This window comes from Tachypleus tridentatus, chromosome 12 (assembly GCF_004210375.1).
Source record: "Tachypleus tridentatus isolate NWPU-2018 chromosome 12, ASM421037v1, whole genome shotgun sequence".
Taxonomy (NCBI): domain Eukaryota; kingdom Metazoa; phylum Arthropoda; class Merostomata; order Xiphosura; family Limulidae; genus Tachypleus; species Tachypleus tridentatus.
Genome location: NC_134836.1, coordinates 4,851,791 through 4,868,468, shown reverse-complemented (window position 1 = coordinate 4,868,468; position 16,678 = coordinate 4,851,791). Strand labels below are relative to the sequence as shown.

The window sequence follows — 16,678 nt, the reverse complement described above, 5'->3', positions numbered from 1 at the left end:
CTGGGAGAGTGAGATTCTTTATATTTAAGACTTCTTCCTCCCTCACACTACTCATCGCACTGGAGCTTTATTGGGATCTGAGAGCGCCTTTTTTTTTTTACATTCCAACTCTCCTCCATCCCCTGTACTTGTGTTTATTCATTTCAGGAGTTTGCGTGTTATCTTTGTTTGAATTTTTGTATGTGTTCCTGCCGGGATAAATACGCACTGTTTTAATGATGAACATTACACGAAAGAGGGTGTTGATATCGCCTTACGTCAATAAGGATACACTCACTACTCGTGTGAATAATGTGTTCCTTGAAATTCGCGTCAAGCTATTTGAAGATAACCTGCACTAGCCCTTCCTAATTTATAATCGATAGACATCGAGCCACAGCGTCAAACACGGTCGCCACGTATCTAAACAACTATTGAACTGGGGCAAATTGGTGGTTTACTTCTAACACCTATGTTTTAAATATAATAGATTCTGTCAATAAATAATTGAAAACATGACTGTGTATTTTTCTACCTCTCTATCTATTAAAAAAAAACAACAACAATTTTTTTGTCATGTCATTCTCCACAATTCTGGCGATTATGAGAAACTGTTAGATTATAACGTCCTCTCAGCAGAAAAGTCAAACATGTTTGGTGACGGGATTCTAACCCACGACACGCCAGGCCACTTAGAAGGGGGTAATTCATCAGTTGGCTCCCTTCGGCATAAGCGATATTTTTAGCCACAATCCCAGCAATATCTCACGAATATTGGCCAGTTTAGAAAACTTGAATTGTCTTAAATCCAAATAAGTACACTAATAAATACTATACAATACAAATATTAGTTTGGCAACGAAAAATGGGATTAGCGTACTAACCACCAGATCATCCCAGGGAAAGATTACAATAATCCATCACCAAATATTGTTCACATTATAGTCACTTTCGTAATTCTAATTAGAATACTTAAAATATGGTACGACTAAATATAACAAAACTATGGGCAAATAAATATATTTATATTTTTGTGGGGTTGCACAAATAGTAGGAGTCGACCAACTTCAAGCCTTTTTTTTTAAAGTTAAATTCTGGACAGTTAGCATTTCGGTGATATTCATCAACAAAGATCTGAAAAAAAGTTTATAAAAATATTTTTAAATAAAACTATTTTTAAAATTTTCTAATTTTTGGCGATTTTTTACTTCCATTGGTAGTGCATAGGTAAAAGAGAAAATTTTTATTTCCGTCTAGGGCAAATAATTCCTCTGTTAATAAGTAATAAGTAGGTTGAAATATCTCCATAGGATTGTCTTTATTTTTTAGCTCACCCCTATAGAGCAGACGAACTGCAAAAACAACTAACTTTACGTTGAATTTAAATCAAAATCTGTTCAAGCGTAGTAAATGTCTGACACAAACAAATGGATACATGGAATGAAGTTTACCCTTTCTCCTTTAATTAGCGCCAGAAAAACTTGAACTTGCTGATGACGAAATACATTAGAGGAAGAGAGAGGAAAATATTATTTCACAACTCAGTATTTACAATACAAAATTAAATACTAAGCTTGTTTGTAAAAATAAATTTATGGAAACTACGTTGGAAAAATGCAAACGCAACTATGTGAATTTTACTCATGCAAATATTCTATGGAAAGTTTTTCATTATAATTGTACAGAAAACACTCAACAATACTGCCGATAACTAATTCCACAAAACTATAGTTGGATCACTACATTTTCGTATTTGCTGTATTTGTAATATCCATTAAAAATTCTGGTAAACTATGAGCAGAAAAATACTCAAGTGAAATAAATATATTGTATTAAACAGGCTTCGTCAATGACTGCTGTCAAGAAGCCACACGGGAGATAATTTCCTTCTACACTGTCCTAACCCAGACGTGCGAGCTAAAACGATAGATCACATTTTACAACATCTGAATATTCCCTACAAGTGAAGGACGTCACCGTCGTAATAATGTAACAAAAATAATTGCACGTTATCCCCGTTAGTTTTACTGAACTCAACAAGCGTTTATACTAATAAAACATAATGGAAAGGTGGCATTTAGAAAACACAACGGAAACAATATAATTTTGAATTTTGGTCCACGACTCCATATAATGCATTCACAAATTTTACTACGTAATGTAATGAATGCAACTCAACCGTTCATATAACAACTAAAACAATTTCTCTTCTTTCGATCACGCCAGCGACCAAAAATACACAAGTTTAAGTGAACTTCGAAGCTACAAGTCAACCTCTGAATGAACTGTAGGAAATTACTGGCAGAAGACCATAGTGTCAAGTAATTATTGATAAGTACTTATGTCATTGAAAAATAAAATATCGGTTACCAAACGTGGATGGCTTTGACTAACGGTGAACATCTGGCATAGACTATAAAAACCTGCATAAAGCTGAAGCCATTTTTAATGTGTTTAGGGCACGTAGGTCTTATCCCATATGATGATAATTAGTTTGCTTAGTTTGTTTTAACTTTTGCGCAAAGTTACACGACAGCTATCTGCGCTAACCGTCCCTAATTTAACAGTGTAAGACTAGAGGGAATGCAACTTGCTTGTCATCACTACCCACCGCCAACTCTTGGGCTACTCTTTTACTAACGAATAGTAGGATCGATCGTAATATTATAACACCCCAATGGCTGAAAGGGCGAGCATGTTTGGTATGGCCGAGACTCTAACCCACGCCCCTCAGATTAATGGTACTATATTTCCTTTATTATTTGTTCTCTTTTTATCACTTGAAGATTTTCTTTTCAAAGTTACGGGTGGTGACACGCCTCAGCACGAAGAGTTTTGGCCTTAATTGTACCCGTGGGTGTCAAAACGACGATAGCATCTAGAAGAAACAACAGCACCCTGCTGTTTCTTATATAAGACCAATTACTAGTACATCTGCTCGTCTGAGGTTCACAAAATACGTTTTGTTGTAAATGACAGTCATAAGAAATAAGAAACTGGAACTATAGCATTTTGAATAATTGTAATACTTGGCCGAGAACCCATCGCAAAAATTATAACTTTTAACATTCAGAACATTGGTGAAAAAATGTGGTGTTTCAGTGAGCACATAATTTTTACATGTTAATCATGACACCGTTAGATGAGTGAAGACGTTTTCAAAATTTATATAAGAATAATTCATACACCAAACCAAAAACAGCTACTGTAAATATTAACGTTATTTAACATGTCGGTAACGAACTGGCATTTTTTAATAATAAAACCACATTTCATACGAACCCTTTAGATCTTATAAACTTGGTTGAAATATGAAATAATGAGAAAACCGAACATGATTAAATATTATTTTTTTCTATTTTAAATAATGGTTAACAAGCACATTTCGTCGGATTTTATAAATGACTTTTCAAACTGTTTTCCTTTTACAAGAGTACATAATTTTTTTGTTGTGTGAAAAACAACCTGTACTACTTTGGTTGCACTTTTTCTGAACAATACGGTATCACGGAGCTGAAGTCATAGTTACATATCTGAAATAAAGGAAAAATAATCTTACAATACCAGTTACACCCATTCTAGAACAGTACAACAAAAACGTGTAGAATATGGCTATGAACGAAAGAAGAAGAATACCATACAATGCGTCTTCTTACCGATCCGGCATGACCAGGTAGTTGAGGCGTACAACTCCTAATCTGAGGATCGTGAGTTCGAATTCCCGTTACACAAAGAAAAATGCTCGCCCTTTCAGTCATGGGAGCGTTATAACGTGGCGATTCGTTGGTAATAGATATAGCCCAAGAGTTGGTGGTGGGTGGTGATGATTAACTACTAAATTTAGGAACGGCTAGCGCAGATAGGCCTCATCAAACAAATACCAGACGCCACAATATCAATGCTATGTATTCCAGTTAGGTAAATTACAGTTTATACTACCATCAACCGTGATGGAATACGCTAAATAAGAACATAAATCGGAAAACCAAAGTGGTACACATGATGAAAATAGTCCTAACAGAACAACAATTTGAAACAATTAGTGGAACCGACCAATAGTGTCATTAACATAGCTAATATTGTGTTTTCAAACAGTACTCTTTATTTTGTCAATTCCATTTTTACAATCATCACTCCTCAAGTGCTGTTCATTTCCTATGAACACTACACTGGAATAAAACAACAAAATTTACTTTTTTTATGTTGTTCATACTGAATTAAATACACCCGTATTAAAAACTTATTCAATACTCTACTGTAAGTTAAAAAATTAATTTTATTAACTCTTAAATTACAAATCTATTTTTATACCTTCCAAATAAAATATCATAATGAGTATTTTTATGATTCTGCCCGTTGCAGTATAAATAAATAAACAAAACATTGTGTAAGGTCACAAATTTTCAATACAAAACACACAGCGAATTCCCAGTGGGAATAGTGAGAGTATTGACGATATGTTTAAATTTTTTGTGAGCCTCATGCATTGCTAGAGGCTCTGTAGCCAACAGACACGACTAACAAACAACGTGCTGACTTACGTGTTGGAAAAAGTCGGCTGTATGGGCCGTATCAATAATTGTACGGATAATCAGCTAGATTAATATACTTACTTACACACACACTCATTCAGGTACTTTAATATATAATTCAGTGTATATACATACGCACAAACAAACAATACATTAAAATTTGTATAGGTATAATTAATGCTTTATTAACAGAAACAGAACTTCTATCTAAATCGTTAGTTTTCATTTATCTGTCCTCAAATGTCTATCCTTTCATAACATATTATAAATGGAAAATTATGATTTATCTTTGAAAATTTAACATCCTTCTTTCAATGTTTGCAGCACATCTATGTTAGCAACATAAAATACGGTCTCTGAACAAGTTTACATGGGTGTGTAAAGTCTAACGTGCCTACGAGCTGTCAGTTAACAATTTCCACCATGTCATTTGTTTTGTATAAGACCTGTTTAGCTTACCAGTTAAGTATTTCCACTGTGTCATATTTTTGTATGAAGACAATACGAAGCTGAGAGTCGGGCATTTACGAGGTTAGGAAGTCCCGAATTTCTGCTAAGTTGTTGATTTTTAAGTGGAACGTCTAACAGAGATAGACTTTAAGTACGTTTAAAGAAATGTGATCTGAAACACTCTCGATGATTGTAGATGAAAAACATGACATTTAAAGGAATCAGTTTTTTTATGTATAATATTGATCTTGAAATGAATTAGTACATTAAAATTTCACGACCTAAAGATGTGAAGTGTAAAGATATGTTATGTAGCTTAGCAATGCTGCTTCTGTAAAACTAATACCACAACATTCTAGAAAAATATATCACACAACATTAAATCACTCAAATGCGTCTCGATCATAATAGCTTTGAGAAGTCCATATCGACAATTTAATTTACAACAACAGCAAAATAATATGGACTAAAAAAGTGTTTGTTAGCCTGAAAACGTTGTTAACCCAGATTACTAAAGCATAATGTTAAAACCTCTTAATGCAATCTAAACATAAAATTCTATTCACATGAGCTACACTGTAGATGTTCGAAAACAAGCTTTTTATCGTTGTTATTAAAGATGTAGAAAAACAAAAACATGATTATCAAACGCGTCCTGTTATCAAGTGGACTGTCGGCGTCACATGCAATGACGGGCCGAAGCAAGGAATCAGTGGAACAACGAAACACCACGTTGGGACTTCGGTCAGACAAATAATAACGCAGCAGCAGTCGCCGTCTGTCCAAAATCTACTAAGCGGTGGATTACAAACATAAAAATACAATGGTTATTTATTTACATTTGCAGGATATGCAAGATTTAAAAGGTATCTGAAAAACGTGTGTATGTATCCAACATGATACAACATGAAGTTAATAAAGCCATATCAAAGTCATATGAATACCTAGAATAATCAGTTTCATTACGATATGCCTGACTCTCATGCTATTTCATAAATCCTTCAAACTCCACAGATATTTAAACTCGTTTATTTCAGAGATTGGTTTTGCATTTCTCAAAGTTTCTTAACACTACTATATTAAAAACACAAATAACGAATAAAAATATAAATAACTGATTACTGAATATTTCTATCATTTTAACAAAACCGTTTTTCTGTTTCACTTCATAGCAAAATGGAGCTCTTACCCAATCACACATTAATTCATTATTGAATATACCAGCCTTGTGAAATAAAAACAACTGTTGGGAGAACTTAAAATAACTAAGTTTTTCTTCATATTAATCAACAAGAACTGTTTTAATTTCATAAAAAAATAAAAATTATCTGCTAGAAAAACGTCAAATTGTGTAACATTTCTTTTATTGCAATCAGCTTTAAGGAATATGAAATGGAGATTTTGGTAAACTTACTTATTTAAGGATGGAAAACAAAATTTAAAATGTGATTTATTCTATATATTTATATATTTTGAGCACGAAAAAACAAAACAGACCGCATACCATAAACTTAACAATAGCATGTCAATTTCTTTACAGAACGACTCTTATAAATTTGGTGGATGTTTCTAATATGTATTATCAAGGCCCCAACCTGTAACAACCCTGCAACTGATACAGTATTGCCAGGCGATTTATTTAGCAACAGTTTAATATGAAATATAATAGTGGTAGGGAACAAATCTTATGGCACTTACTGAATTTGCTTTTATGTATTGGATAACATACACATATCTTACAAATATTATTTTTTTACGCTATAATTGTTGACAAAAAGTCAAACACGCTAAGCATATTGTATATCATGGAAGACAGCTAGCGGCAACAACATAGTGAAATACGGTAAAATTCCCACATACTCTGCCGCAAGCCACATCACGTTCGCCTCTTCGAGTGAAAAAAAATGCGGTAACTGAAATAAAGCTTTTGCATTCAACAATAATCAAACAATTCCTATACAAAATAGAAACCACATGTACATATAGTAGACATGATTAGAAGATAATATATGAATATAAGAAATTTAAATTTTACAAAACAAATTAAGTTCATGAGAAGTAAAATAAGAAATGAATTAAACAATTAATCCAAGATACCTGGAGCAGTTCCAAGTTAAATTAATACATTGATTCTAAGAAAGTTTTGACACACTTAAAACGATTCATAAACAGCCAAAACACTCACAAATACCCAACTTTACAATACAATAACAAAACAGACTAAACAAACAAATCAAAAGTAGAAGCGTTTAAATACCGATTAAACAAAACTTTTAAAACATATCAAGTACCAGATATAAATAACCAATAAAGTAAATGAATATATATACAGATATCACGACTTATATACACCACAATATCCAGTTATTATAAAAATAATCACAATCTAGCACAAAAAATCATAAACAATAACTAAACCTGATGTTAAACTATCCATGAACAAAGAAAGCACCAGGATATGATCAAATATAAACAATACTGTTTAAAAAAGGTATTGAGAGATTGATAACTTAACAGCTTTATTTAGTCTATTCCTCTCTACTGGAAGTAAGCAAATGCACTTATGTTCTTGAAGCAAGGAAAACCAGCGAATGATATCGAAAATTACAGGCCGATCAATTTAACTAGTCGTCTAGGCAAAATTTCTGAGAGCATAATTAGCATTTAGGTCTCAAATTTTCTAGAAATCACATCAAAATTACCTGAACTTCAAAACAGTTTAAGTAAGTGTCCGCAGACTGATCATTTAGTTAGACTTACTGAAACCGTAATAGACAGCTTTAATCAAAATAAATGCACCGTCGCTTGCTTTCTCCATATAGAGGAAGCAATTGATACTGTATGGCATAATAGTTTAAGATATTAAAAGTAGTAATATTACCAACAGGAGTTATTCGCCTGATACCCAACTTTTTTGACGATAGAAATGTAGTGTAAATGTTGAGGGAACCTATTCAAAGTGCTTTACCACAGTTCCTCAGTGAGAGTTAGTTAGTCCTATGCTGTACATCACGTATGTAAGCGAGAAACTGTTATGTGATATTAATTGTAGTCAACTTCACAGTTTGTTGATGATGTGGCCACCTGGAAGAGCTCAAACACACTCTCAATAGCATCAAACTGTTTAAAACCCGTTTTAAATTATATAGTTAAGCATTGTCAGAAATACAGAATTGAAACTGTTACCTATTATAATTTATCTTGGATAAGTCTCCGATTTATTATGTTACATATTACGATTTTAAATAGCCAGAAATTTTAATTTAGAAATAAATTGAATGTCGATATGTATCAAGTTTATGATATTTTCCAACAAGATTGATACATATAATTATCTTTCTTAACACAGATATGTTTTAATATAAAAACAACACGAAATATAATAACGATTATTATAAATAATGATTTATATGCAAAAGTTTTACAAACTTACAAACAATAATGAGTCTTCTAACTGGTTTGGAACTGAATATTTTATCGCCGGTTCAAGATGAGCGAATTAATTTTATGTTGATGTTGTTACACATCGTTTTATGATTAGCCTCAAGCAGTTTACAAACTGTCTTTTCTCCGACGAAGATATCTTGTACCATCGTAAAAATACTAGAGTCCGAAGTTAATTTACTGAAGTTAAACAGTAATACATGTTCGAAATGTATGAAAGTTCCTGGTTAAATACCTGTACTTTCCCGAGCAATAAGCGTTAATTACAATTACAGCTTCTGAGGATTGTAGTATACTAACTGTAACAAACCAACAATATTAAAATGGCAATCACTTAAATACACACATAGTACATTGTTGAATCTTATGTTTGAGAATCTACAAAGTTAGAGAACAATCGAGACTTTCGCAATAAACACTTTACAACACAAGTTACATATATTTCTAAAAATATAAATTAAATTACAACAAACATAGATATTAAAATAAATATATATTATTAAATCCGTTACAAAATTCACATACAAAAAACAAAATTATTCCCCAAGTCACTTAAATTACGCAGAAACCCTCAAGTTATACCTTCTTGATTCTAGTTCGTTAGCAGAATTTTTAGGCCTTTAGTATGGTTCAAAATTAACTTGGAGAAGTCAAATATCCAAAATTACAAAATAAGCGTGGCAATGGGCAAAATATCTGTAATGACTAACAGGCAAAAACACAGGAACATCCACTGAAAATATCATTAAAATTTAAACAATAAATCAGGCCAGTAACAGAATATGCATGTCCAGCATGATTAAATATAACAAAAACAAATCTTAATAAACTGTAAATAATATAAAATTCAATACTCACTACAGCTTCTTTCATGATATTAGAGTACCAAAACCCACAGACTTAACATTTCTATATAATTATGCAAATCCTCTCCATTAAAATATATATTGATAGACTGCTCGTTTATTTATTGTATAAATACGCCCTTGGGAATAAATGTAATTTGATTTCGGAACTGTTTACACAACCAAATGACAGGAAATACTACATTATGAACTGTTTGTTAGTGTTTGTGACCAAAGAAAGAGAGGAATTTAAAATTTTGCTACAAGTATTATATATTCAAGGACACGGCCCTGAAAAGGTGAATAAGTTAAATCAGTGTTTTGTGTTTGAATACTATCAGTAGCGTTTGGCAGTTCTTACATCATGTGCCTGAATTTCCCAGGTCCTCAACGCTCCAAAAACTCGGTGCCATAAGCGAGTGAGTAGAATCCTGTCACTGAAAGTTCTTTTAATTATTGTTTTATATGCCGAATAAACAACATACTAAGAAAACAAAATCCAAGGTGATAATTATGCACGTCTAGTTACTGTACTTCTCCAACTAGATTCTAAAACACTAGAACTGCACACTCATTTTTTGGTTTTAATATATCCAGCTATTGAAACAACTTTGAAACACTATAACATTTATACAAAGAAAAACTATCTTGTATTCACTAAAGGGTAATTATTTCGTTACTAAACAGTCCAGGCGAGTTAATTTCAATAGTATTGCTGAAAAAATCCAGCAATAACACGTCAACAATTGAAGATATTAAGACAGTAGAAAGTAACTTCATTAAAATCGTTTAATTGTTCAAACATTTATTAGTTTGTCTCTTTTACTACAAAATAAGTCATACCTATGTGAGAAAAACACCACTGAAGACAATTAATATATTACCACACTAACAAACGCATGGCGAAATATCTGATTATTTGAATTTATTCCAACTATAATATTTATGATCTGTATTACAAATCTAAATATATTTCTCCACACAACTGCTTGGTATTGCTATCAAAAATGTATTTTTAATTACATACATATCAGTTTGCTTATATACGTTATAACCAATCTAAAACAGTTGAAAATTACATTTCATTATTTTATTTGTTGTTAAACACAAAGCTACACAACAGCTACCTGTGCAGTTATCTTCACCGATACCGAAACCCAGTTTTTAGCGTTATAAGCCATTATACTTGCCACTGAGCCACTAAGTGGTGTTTTAATGTTAAACTATAGCTTTATGTTTCAGACTGTTTACTTTCGAAAAATAAACTTATCACATTTCTTTTGTAAAAATAAAATTATAAAAATTGAACTTGTCCAGTTACGTAATTCGTGATTATTAGACTGTATCGAACACTACAGGTATTTCTGGCCAATGTTATAGTTAAATAAAACGGGTTTATCCAGTAAACAGAAAAAAAAAAAGGGGGTAATCCAAAGTCACAGAGTATTAGCCTACAAATTCACCAATTTCTAGAAATATCGAACTATCTCTTTATTTCATAAAAACAACTATTTGTTTAATCCACACTATTTCTAATCTTTCAGATCAAAAATTTGTTTCATATTACTATGAAAAACAAAATTTCAAAACTGTGTTAAAAATACGAGTATTTAAAAAGTAGGGTATTTTTCACAATCAGTAAGAAAACTGAATTCAAGAATACATAGAGTATTACAACGTTTATCACGTTTTCTTTTCCTGACTCATCATAAATTATTGTATATCTGTTCAAAGCCACAAGTTATGATCTTTATCTAGCAATTCAATAATTTTAATACTATACCTGGTTTTAAAAATAAAACTAATATAGTGTTACTCCAAATATACTAATTCACACTAACCAATGTTTTCATACTTTGCCAAGTTCACAATTTCACACAAGTTAATTTTACTTTTACTGTTACTACCAATACTATCTGTTTGCAAAGGGCAAGATACTGCAATTTAAAAGGTTTTGAACAGTACTAGCAGTTTACACTTGCTCTAAAAAAGTAAATAAAACAACTCTGCCCACAACATGTACATTTCTTATGAAACTGCTATCATATCACATGTAATGATGACCAGAAAGCTTAAACCATTTTATATTGGTTTATTTGTTGTGCGTCTGGCAGTTCGAACTACAAAAATATATAGCATTACAAGACTACAGAACGACGTTAGTGTTAATTTTCCAAAGGAATTTTGACTGAACTAGTTAATGTTTTGTCATGACAACAATTTTCCCATGTTCCCCAATACTTAGACATCAATACGAAAAAAATTATGTGGTTTTCTTCTCTTTGAAACTAGTTATCGTAGTCTTATACCACAACCTTGAAGCAAATAAACAAAACACTTTAGTCTTAAAGCAGTTTACGTTCATGTTATTTTTCACAGTGTTTACTACCTTATCAAACAAATCTTTGAGATAATTTATTCATTATTTGATAAACAAGTCCTTACCTTTACTTTCTCCTAATATAATTAAGAAAAATCCTCAAGGAATATAAATTCCAAAGATAATTGCCACTTATTTCGTCAAATAGCGCACTTTGTTCTTATTCACTTCAAACACCTATCAGCGATGGAAGCTGAGTATTCCGGCTTTCGCAGGAAGCTAATACCGCTGCAGATAAGGCGCGGAGAAAGGAAGAATTTGATTGGTTATTCCAAATACCCAAGAGCTACCTCATTCTAACATTTATGTTCTCTGCGCCTACACTTGGCACCTTGCCAACCCGCCATAATGGATGTTTTCTCTAAGCTATGGCCTTCGAAACTGCGGTAAATAAACCTAACTAACACGCAAGTCAAATACTATATGCAATCATTATTTATTTTGATATTGCAAAAATAAAGAAAAAACGTGACAAAAACTAAGTAAATATAAACAGAACATTCATGGGCATTGTGAACTGACGCTAACTTTGGGGTAGCTAGGCCTACACAAGTTGTAAATTAAATATCGTTAATAATATGTCACTGGGATTTTGAATTTGACGACATGGCTTTCTGAAGAATTATACACAAGCAATTACGTAAGTAAAACTTTTGGTATGAATTTGTTTTATATTTTCAAGTATTTTAAAGTCAGGTCTGAAATATATTCATATTGTAATATAACACAAAATTATAGCGATAATTTGATCATTCTAGCAGCAGGTAATAATACAATATAAACTGTCAATTATAGCTACAGTTCTAGTTTTAGATTTCAATTATAAGAACTTAAGAGTGAAAGGAAAAAAATAATGTATAAAAATACGCCAACCACGCTACAACAACTATAACCAGTGCCAACGAGGCTTTTCACTTAATACCAATGCTCATCAAACTGGCTGAAATACGGAAGACACATTTGTGATTGAGACACGTAGTTGTTTATCTGTTTACTAACAAAAATGATATGTACTAATTCTTCATTATCTTAAGTAAATCTTAACATTCATCTTTTAATGCATAAATGCTATGGCCATTAATGTAAGGTAAAAAAGGGCTTCTTCGTATTGAATCTGTTTTTTCCAGTGTTGTTTTTATACAAACGCTTTCGTTCAGGAGCAGGTTTTATTTTCAGTGTTGTACGTGCAGTTTCATTCTTTTTCTTTTTGCAGTGTTTGTGTTTCAATGTTATTTAACTCTACGTTTAAAAAAAAAAAAAAAGGAGGTATGTTGTAAGCAATATGACCGGATAAAATTTGTGCTAGAAATGCTGGGGTTTGTATACCCATTGTGGAAAGAGCATAGACAGCACATTGCATAGCTTAACCACGACCAATCAAAATGTTTTTCTCTAACTATTATAGTCCTATTGGCATCATTAAATCCACAATATTTTTTAGTATTTTTCCAATAAAACTACAATTGTTGTCATTAAAATTATTGTGAAAATACTACACCTAAGCGTAATCTAACTATAGTTAGTAAGGTTTGTTTGTTTTTTTTTAATTTCGCGCAAAACTACTCGAGGGCTATCTGCGCTAGCCGTTCCTAATTTAGCAGTGTAAGACTAGAGGGAAGGCAGCTAGTCACCACCACTCATCACCAACTGTTAGGCTACTCTTTTACCAACGAATTGTGGGATTGACCGTCACATTTTATAACGCCCCCACGGCCGAAAGCGCCAGAAGGTTTGGTGCGATGGGGATTCGAACCGGCGACCTACGGGTTACGAGTCGAACGCCTCGTAATCATAACTAGCTATTTATTTAAACTGATAATTGCATATTTTGACTTATTAATCAGTATATTTACAAATACAACTTAAAAATTTATTATTGGTTTAGTTGTTTTTTGGTTTGAATTTCGCGCAAAGCTACACGAGGGCTATCTGCGCTAGACGACCTTAATTTAGCAGTGTAAGCAGTTAGTTATTACTACCCACCGCCAACTCTTGGGCTACTCTTTTACCAACGAATAGAGGAATTGACCCTACCATTATGACGCCCCACAGTTCAAAAGGTTCGGCATGTTTGGTGCGACGAGGATTCAAATCCGCGACCCTCGAATTACGAGTCGAATGCCTTAACCACCTGATCATGCAGGGCCGGTTGTTTTGTTTTTTTACTAAACATATAATTCGTTTATTTTAATGTTTGAAAAAGTTGAAAATTAAAGTATTAATAGTTATATGTTTGAAAACGTTTGGTTGATGTATTTATTTTCATTTTTTGAGCCTAAAAGTCGTTAACTTATCCATTAAAAGAGATCGTCCAGTCGGTGAATTAATACTTTTAATCCACATAAAAATTATTAACTCGTTTTTATGAGGAAGTACTTATCTAATTATATCATTTTTCACTTCAAAGGTACCAATGTGCAAACGTTTTTAATTAAAAGTATAATAGCTATATTTACTTTTTTTCCTGATACAGGAGTAAGTACTGTTACGTATTATAATTTATCTCGGACGAGTTTCCGATTTATTATTACGATTTCAAACAGCCGGAAATTTTAATTTAGAAGTTAATTAAATGTTAATGTGTATGAGATTTATGATATTTGCCAACAAGATTAATAAACACAATTGTCTTTCTCGACACAAATATATTTTAATATACAAACAAAAAATACAATTTATTGTTTGTTTTGGAATTTCGCACAAAGCTACTCGAGGGTTATCTGTGCTAGCCGTCTCTAATTTAGCAGCGTAAGACTAGAGGGAAGGCAGCTAGTCATCACCACCCACCGCCAACTCTTGGGCTACTCTTTTACCAACGAATAGTGGGATTGACCGTCACATTATAACGCCCCCACGGCTGGGAGGGCGAGCATGTTTGGCGCGACGCGGATGCGAACCCGCGACCCTCAGATTACGAGTCCCATGCCTTAACGCGCTTGGCCATGCCGGGCCGTAATACAATTTATAATAACGGTTATTACAGATAGTTAATACAAACACAAATAGTTATTTACATACAAAAATTTTAGAAACTCCCAACCAATATTCTGTTTCCTAGCTGGTCTGGAACTGAATATTTTATCGACATTTCTGGTCCACGAGACGCAAATTACTTTTATGTTGATACACAGATATACTTCGTTTAAAGGTGAATTTTCAACAAACTTAATAATTGCCTTAGAAACTGTACTTTGGTTAGATATAATTCCTGTGTGTTTGCCATATTCTTAAACAATTTAGTTTTTGAGTAAAAATGAAACAAAATATGCAGGTCCTCGAACTCAAGTTCCTCTCGGTCGTTCGGCTGTTTCCGTGACGTTTTACAACTATGACGTAATAGTTGCCAAACACGCTTCGTTCCGCGCCTACCATTGTGTTCCTTTCAGTGCTGGTGTTTTATGTAAATCTATCGGTGCTTTTTTCGGATTACATACGTTGTGAGACTATTTTTTGTCTTGATATTGCTACTTTATGTTTGTTTTATGATAACATGGTTTACTGCGTTACTTATGGTTGTAAAAACGGTTCGGAATCGGGCAAATGCTTCTTTTCGTTTCCGTGCAAGGAGAAGGAACCGGCAAGGTGGTGACAGTGAGTGCGGATGGTCAATAGGAAGAACTGGACTCCTTCACACCATGCAAAGCTTTGCCAAGATTACTTTGAACGCTCATGCTTTGTGTCGAATCCCACTGTTTTGGATTCCGTGGGTTTCAAGCCAGGCAGGTTGAGACTGAAAAAAACCATCAGCAGTAGACAGGATCGTCCCCACCATCTTTCCTCGTATAGAGCTGAGGACTGATCTTAGTCTGCAGCGTACATGTTCCACCCCTCTGAAGCCATCACGAAAAGAACAAACTTAAAGGTATAAAGCAATAAACAAAAACTAGTATAATATAATAATTTAAAAAGTGCAAGTTTTTGAAGAATCTAACTAGACATACACATTTCACATTCATGAGCGTGTTTTGTATTTGTGGCACGTGAAAGTCAGTGAAACCTTGATTTCGTAGTCTAGACAGTGGACAAATCTATCCCAAATAGAGTATATTCCAAGTTTAAAAGCTGTTAGATCATTCTGTAAATGTTTTTGTATCATTTTTAAATATAGAAAAGTTTGAAGAATTCCATTTTTCAAATTTAACATTTCAAGATAAATTAACTATTCAGACTCATACATCTAGTTTGATTTTATAGACAGAATTATGACGTATAATTGAAATTCATTTTGTTACGAGTCATAAATACCTCGTACAATGATTGTGGAAGGGCCGAGTATTAGTTACCATAGTCGGCAAAGTATAAACAAATAAAACCCAGTCTGTAATACCAATAATTTATAAATACCAGACAGGTTTCGAGACGCTTAAAATTGCACGTGAAATAATACAGACCATATTTGTTGTCATGACTTAGGCTTACCATTCTTCCACTGGAGGTATGACCGACTCGCAACGGGCCTGTCAGTATCACTCACAGTTCCGCTACTCTGGCTCGTGGAACTGTCCTCATCACTAGAACTTGTCAGATCTGTGTCAAAAGTAACTGTTCTAGGTGCGTTCAGAGTAGGTTTGAATTGATATGGCGCTACTCGACACTGTTTAGAACACAAAGTCAAAACAGACTCTGCCTCTGTGTCTCCGTATGCACTGGCCATGTTTATTTACATTCAACGTGCTGGCGTTGGCGGTTTGTTTGGCAACTATTATATCACAGTACTTTTCCTAGCGGCAAACGTAAAAACTAAAACGTTGGGATTGCCGCTCGGAAAGGACTCTTTCTGCACCAAGTTCTATGTTTCATTTATTAGCACATATTTTTTATAAAAAAATGTTAACCTGCCAAATTAATCAGTACAAGTAGTTCTTTTGACCGCAAAGTTTTCTTTTTTCTCTAAAATTCACCTTTAAGGGGAATGGTACGCTATTCTTGTTTGGCCTAACGTGGTTTACAAGCTTACTTTTCAAATGGTAGGTACATATCTAATGTCCACGTACAAATACTAACCTCCGAAGTTAATTCTCTAAAGTTAAACAGTTTATAATGTTAGA

The 16,678-nt window shown here is 33.1% G+C and overlaps 1 protein-coding gene and 1 long non-coding RNA gene across 9 annotated transcripts in view; one reads left to right on the top strand and one right to left on the bottom strand.

Annotated features, from left to right (window-relative positions):
* LOC143233119 (uncharacterized) overlaps positions 1–11,841 on the bottom strand; it is a 124,165-nt gene extending 112,324 nt beyond the window's left edge. For 5 of the 7 annotated variants that reach the window (XM_076469044.1, XM_076469050.1, XM_076469051.1 and 2 more), the window contains exon 1: positions 11,696–11,840. The gene's annotated coding sequence lies outside the window, so the exon portion shown is untranslated. Of the gene's footprint in view, positions 1–11,695 lie in introns of all 7 variants that reach the window. The other 2 variants (XR_013017990.1, XR_013017991.1) reach the window with 1 other exon arrangement.
* Positions 11,842–11,942: 101 nt separating this feature from the next.
* LOC143233122 (uncharacterized) overlaps positions 11,943–16,678 on the top strand; it is a 79,593-nt gene continuing 74,857 nt past the window's right edge. Inside the window, exon 1 of one of the 2 annotated variants that reach the window (XR_013017994.1) lies at positions 11,943–12,270. This is a non-coding gene — a long non-coding RNA (uncharacterized LOC143233122). The remainder of the gene's footprint in view (positions 12,271–16,678) is intronic. The other variant, XR_013017993.1, reaches the window with a different exon arrangement.